We start from the raw sequence: 6,675 nt of genomic DNA, 5'->3' as shown, positions 1-6,675 counted from the left end.
TTTCTTTCCCTCTCTTCCTCTTTCCTTCTTTCTCACTTTCTATTCTCTCTCTCATCACCATTAACAAGGTTTTTCTTTTCTTCTTCCCTCTTTACTTTTCTATTCATCTTCTCAATTTATGTTTTCTTCTCCTTTTCTTTTTCTTTTTATTTTCATTATTCATGTTTTCTTTTTCTTTCTTTTTCTCTTTTAATTGGTGTTAGATATTTAGTAAGGATCATTATTATTCCTTATGTTTGCTTGTGGATTGTTGCAACATTTTTGGCAATTATATATCAAGTTTTAAAGTGTTGCTTGCATGTTCAAAGTCTTATTTTGAATAGCTTACCTACCATGCATGCTATGTGTTTGTGAAAAAGCCCATATGGCATTGTGCACTAGTTTTGCATTGGTGCGCAGAAATTGTGATTACACTTTAATTATGTAAAATTCATCGCTCTTTCTTTCCCTGGTAATGGCGCCAAAAACATGATGCCAATACCATGGTTCACAACTTCGCACAACTAACCAGCAAGTGCACTGGGTCGTCCAAGTAATACCTTATGTGAGTAAGGGTCGAATCCCATGGAGATTGTTGGTATGAAGCAAGCTATGATCACCTTGTAAATCTCAGTCAGGTGGATATAAAATAGTAATGGGGTTTTCGAAATTAATTAATAAAATAGGGATAGAAATACTTATGTAAATCATTGGTGAGAATTTCAGATAAGCGTATGGAGATGCTTTCGTTCCTCTGAACCTCTGCTTTCCTGCTATCTTCATCCAATCAGTCTTACTCCTTTCCATGGCTGGCTTTATGTGATACATCACCATTGTCAACGGCTACTTTCGGTCTTCTCTCGGGAAAATGATCCAAATGCCCTGTCACGGCACGGCTAATCGTCTGGAGGCATCATCCTTGTCAATGGTTTCATCCTATCCTCTCAGTGAAAATGGTCAATGCACCCTGTCACAGCACGGCTATTCATCTGTCGGTTCTCGATCATGCTGGAGTAGGATTTACTATCCTTTTGCGTCTGTCACTACACCCGGCAATCGCGAGTTTGAAGCTCGTCACAGTCATTCAATCATTGAATCCTACTCGGAATACCACAGACAAGGTTTAGACCTTCCGGATTCTCTTGAATGCTGCCATCATTCTAGCTTACACCACGAAGATTCCGATTAAGAGATCTAAGAGATACTCATTCAATCTAATGTAGAACGGAAGTGGTTGTCAGGCACGCATTCATAGGGAATGATGATGATTGTCACGTTCATCACATTCAGGTTGAAGGGCGAATGAATATCTTAGAAGGGAAATAAGATGAATTGAATAGAAAACAGTAGTACTTTGCATTAATCTTTGAGGAACAGCAGAGCTCCACACCTTAATCTATGGAGTGTAGAAACTCTATCGTTAAAATTACATAAGTGAAAGGTCCAGGCATGGCCGAATGGCCAGCCCGTCTGATCTAAGAACCAGGCGTCCAAAGATGTCTAATACAATAGTAAAAGGTCCTATTTATAATAAACTAGCTACTAGGGTTTACATGAGTAAGTAATTGATGCATAAATTCACTTCCGGGGCCCACTTGGTGTGTGCTTGGACTGAGCTTTAACTTTCCACGTGCAGAGGCCATTTGTGGAGTTGAACGCCAGGTTTTGATCTATTTCTGGCGTTCAACTCTGGTTTTGGATCCTTTTCTGGCGCTGGATGCCAGAATTGGGCAGAGAGCTGGCATTGAACGCCAGTTTGCGTCATCTATTCTTGGCCAAAGTATGGACTATTATATATTTCTGGAAAGCCCTGGATGTCTACTTTCCAACGCAATTGGAAGCGCGCCATTTTGAGTTCCGTAGCTCCAGAAAATCCACTTTGAGTGCAGGGAGGTCAGAATCCAACAGCATCAGCAGTCCTTCTTCAACCTCTGAATCTGATTCTTGCTCAAGTCCCTCAATTTCAGCCAGAAAATACCTGAAATCATAGAAAAATACACAAACTCATAGTAAAGTTCAGAAATGTAAATTTAGCATAAAAACTAATGAAAACATCCCTAAAAGTAACTAGATCCTACTAAAAACATACTAAAAACAATGCCAAAAAGCGTATAAATTATCCGCTCATCAGAACACCAAACTTAAATTGTTGCTTGTCCCCAAGCAACTGAAAATCAAATAGGATAAAAAGAAGAGAATATACTATAAATTCCAAACTATCAATGAAACATAGCTCCAATCAGATGAGCGGGACTTATAGCTTTTTGCCTCTTGAATAGTTTTGGCATCTCACTCTATCCATTGAGGTTCAGAATGATTGGCTTCTATAGGAACTCAGAGTTCAGATAGTGTTATTGATTCTCCTAGTTCAGTATGATGATTCTTGAACACAGCTTCTTTATGAGTCTTGGCCGTGGCCCTAAGCACTTTGTTTTCCAGTATTACCACCGGATACATAAATGCCACAGACACATAACTGGGTGAACCTTTTCAGATTGTGACTCAGCTTTGCTAAAGTTCCCAATTAGAGGTGTCCAGGGTTCTTAAGCACACTTTTTTTTTTTTTTTTGCTTTGGACCTTGACTTTAACCGCTCAGTCTCAAGTTTTCACTTGACACCTACACGCCACAAGCACATGGTTAGGGATAGCTTGGTTTAGCCGCTTAGACCAGGATTTTATTCCTTTAGGCCCTCCTATCCACTGATGCTCAAAGCCTTGGGATCCTTTTTATTTGCCCTTGCCTTTTGGTTTTAAGGGTTATTGGCTTTTTGCTCTTGCCTCTTGGTTTTAAGAGCTTTGGCTTTTTCTGCTTGCTTTTTCTTTTTCTTTCTATTTTTTTTCGCCTATTTTTTTTTCTCTGCAAGCTTTATTCTTTGCTGCTTTTTCTTGCTTCAAGAATCATTTTTATGATTTTTCAGATTTTCAAATAACATGTCTCCTAGTCATCATTCTTTCAAGAGCCAACATATTTAACATTCTTAAACAACAACTTCAAAAGACATATGCACTGTTCAAGCATTCATTCAGAAAACAAGAAGCATTGTCACCACATCAATATAATTAAACTAAGTTCAAGGATAAATTCGAAACTCATGTACTTCTTGTTCTTTTGAATTAAAACATTTTTTATTTAAGAGAGGTGATGGATTCATAGGATATTCATAACTTTAAGACAAAGTTACTAACTACTAATGATCATGTAATGAAGACACAAACATAGATAAGCACATAACATAGAAAACGAAAAACAGAAGAAATAAGAACAAGGAATGAATCCACCTTAGTGATGGTGGCGTTTCCTTCTTGAGGAACCAAAGATGTCCTTGAGCTCTTCTATGTCTCTTCCTTGTCTTTGTTGCTCCTCCCTCATTGCTTTTTGATCTTCTCTTATTTCATGAAGGATGATGGAGTGCTCTTGATGTTTCACCCTTAATTGTCCCATGTTGGAACTTAATTCTCCTAGGGAGGTGTTGATTTGCTCCTAATATTTATGTGGAGGGAAGTGCATCCCCTGAGGTATCTCAGGGATCTCTTGATTTGCAGCCACATGTTCTACCACTGAGCTATAGACCCTTGAGATGAATCTTTCCATCTCCCATGACTCGGAGGTGAAAGCCTTTGTCTTCCCTTCCCCTCTTTTAGAGGTTTAGGTGCCATCAATGGTAATGGAAAAACAAAAAACTTATGCTTTTACCACACCAAACTTAGAATGTTGCTCGCCCTCGAGCAAAAGAAGAAAGAATAGAGGAAGAAGAAGATATGGAGGAGATGGAGGGATGTGTGTATGGATGTGAGTGGTGAATGGAGAACAGAAGGGATGATCATGAATGGAGAGAGAGGGTGAGGTGGGTGGGGATCCTGTGGGATTCACAGATCCTGAGATGATCCTGTGGTGTCCACAGATCCTAAGGTGTCAAGGATTTGCATCCCTGAACCAATTAGGCATGTAAAATGCCTTTGCACACAACTCTTGGCGTTCAGCGCCAGGTTGGTGCCCATTTTGGGCGTTCAACGCCCATTTGTTGCCATTTCTGGCGTTGAACGCCAGAACCATGCTTGTTCTGGGCGTTCAGCGCCAGGATGCTGCCCATTTTGGGCGTTCAGCGCCAGAACCATGCTCTGTTCTGGCGTTGAACGCCAGGCAGGTGCTTCTTCCAGGGTGTGATTTTTCTTCTGCTGTTTTTGATTCCGTTTTCAATTTTTCTATTTATTTTGTGACTCCACATGATCATGAACCTAATAAAACATGAAAAACTAAGAAAAATATAGTTAGATAAATAAACATTGGTTGCCTCCCAACAAGCGCTTCTTTAATGTCAATAGCTTGACAGTGGGCTCTCATGGAGCCTCACAGATGTGCAGAGCTTTGTTGAGACTCCCTAACACCAAACTTAGAGTTTGACTGTGGGGTCTTTGGTTGACTCTGCTTTGAGAGAAGCTTTTTATGCTTCCTCTCCATTGATACAGAGAGAGATCCTTGAGTTGTAAATACAAGGTTGTCCTTATTTAATTGAAGGATCAATTCTCCTCTGTCCACATCAATCACAGCTCTTGCTGTGGCCAGGAAAGGTCTTCCTAGGATGATGGATTCATCCTCTTCCTTTCCAGTATCCAGGACTATGAAATCAGCAGGGATGTAAAGGCCTTCAACCTTTACTAACACGTCCTCTACTTGTCCATAAGCCTGTTTTCTTGAATTATCTGCCATCTCTAATGAGATTTTAGCAGCTTGCACCTCATAGATTCCCAGTTTCTCCATGACAGAGAGGGGCAGGAGGTTTATCCCTGAACCAAGGTCACACAGAGCCTTAAAGATCATGGTGCCTATAGTACAAGGTATTATGAACTTTCCAGGATCCTGTCTCTTCTGAGGCAATGTCAGTTGATCCAGATCACTTAGTTCATTGATGAACAAGGGAGGTTCAACTTCCCAAGTATCAATGCCAAATAATTTGGCATTTAGCTTCATGATTGCACCAAGAAACTTGGCAGTTTGCTCTTCAGTAACATCCTCATTCTCTTTAGAAGAGGAATACTCATCAGAGCTCATGAATGGCATAAGGAGGTTTAATGGGATCTCTATGGTCTCTAGATGAGCCTCAGAGTCCTTTGGTTCCTCAGAGGGAAGCTCCTTATTGATCACTGGACGTCCCAGGAGGTCTTCCTCCTTGGGATTCACGTCCTCCTCTCCCTCATTGGGTTCGGCCATTTTGGTTATGTCAATGGCCTTGCACTCTCCTTTTGGATTTTCTTCTGTATTGCTTGGGAGAGTGCTAGGAGGGATTTCAGTGATCCTTTTACTCAGCTGGCCCACTTGTGCTTCCAAATTTCTAATGGAAGACCTTGTTTCATTCATGAAACTCACAGTGGCCTTAGATAGATCAGAGATTAAGTTTGCTAAGCTAGATGAGTTCTGCTCAGAATTCTCTGTCTGTTGCTGAGTGGATGATGGAAAAGGCTTGCCATTGCTAAACCTATTTCTTCCACCATTATTAAAGCCTTGTTGAGGCTTTTGATCATTCCATGAGAAATTTGGATGATTTCTCCATGATGGATTATAGGTGTTTCCATAAGGTTCACCCATGTAATTTACCTCTGCTATTGCAGGGTTCTCAGGATCATAAGCTTCTTCTTCAGAAGATGCCTCTTGAGTACTGTTGGATGCAGCTTGCATTCCATTCAGACTCTGAGAGATCATATTGACTTGCTGAGTCAATATTTTGTTCTGAGCCAATATGGCATTCAGAGTATCAACCTCAAGAACTCCCTTCTTCATAGGCGTCCCATTACTCACAGGATTCCTCTCAGAAGTGTACATGAGCTGGTTATTTGCAACCATGTCAATGAGTTCTTGAGCTTCTGCAGGCGTTTTCTTTAGGTGAATGGATCCACCTGTAGAGGTATCCAATGACATCTTAGATAACTCAGACAGACCATCATAGAATATATCCAGGATGGTCCATTCTGAAAGCATGTCAGAAGGACACTTTTTGGTCAGTCCTTTGTATCTCTCCCAAGCTTCATAGAGGGATTCACCTGCTTTCTATCTGAAGGTTTGAACATCCACTCTAAGCTTGCTCAGCTTTTGAAGAGGAAAGAACTTGGCTAGGAAAGCCTTGACCAGCTTATCCCAAGAGTTCAGGCTATCCTTAGGTTGAGAGTCCAACCATACTCTAGCTCTGTCTCTTACAGCAAAAGGGAAAAGCATGAGCCTGTAGACTTCAGGATCTACTCCATTAGTCTTAACAGTATCACATATCTGCAAGAATTCAGTTAAGAACTGAAAAGAATCTTCAGATGGAAGTCCATGAAACTTGCAGTTCTGCTGCATCAGAGAAACTAATTGAGGTTTAAGCTCAAAGTTGTTTGCTCCAATGGCAGGAATGGAGATGCTTCTTCCATGTAAATTGGAATTAGGTGCAGTAAAGTCACCAAGCATTCTCCTTGCATTATTATTGTTTTCGGCTGCCATCTCCTCTTCCTGTTCGAAAATTTCTGAAAGGTTCTCTCTGGATTGTTGTAATTTAGCTTCTCTTAATTTCCTCTTCAGAGTCCTTTCAGGTTCTGGATCTGCTTCAACAAGAATGTTCTTGTCCTTGCTCCTGCTCATATGAAAAAAAGAGAACAGAAAAATAATAGTAATAGGGGTCCTTTTTACCACAGTATAGAGGTCCCAGTGTGAGTTAGAAGAAAAG

General features: G+C 40.6%; 1 non-coding gene across 1 annotated transcript; it reads left to right on the top strand.

Moving 5' to 3' along the window:
• Positions 1 to 5,948: 5,948 nt before the first annotated feature.
• Positions 5,949 to 6,056, top strand: LOC148574327 (small nucleolar RNA R71). Its single transcript, XR_015906815.1, has one exon. It is a non-coding gene; the product is annotated as a small nucleolar RNA R71 (small nucleolar RNA).
• The last annotated feature ends 619 nt before the right edge of the window (positions 6,057 to 6,675 follow it).

This window comes from Arachis ipaensis, chromosome B2 (genome assembly GCF_059453495.1).
Source record: "Arachis ipaensis isolate K30076 ecotype BB chromosome B2, ASM5945349v1, whole genome shotgun sequence".
In the NCBI taxonomy this organism is placed as follows: Eukaryota; Viridiplantae; Streptophyta; class Magnoliopsida; order Fabales; family Fabaceae; genus Arachis; species Arachis ipaensis.
Note: the sequence above shows the minus strand (reverse complement) of the source record. Positions and strands in the feature narration are given on the sequence as shown.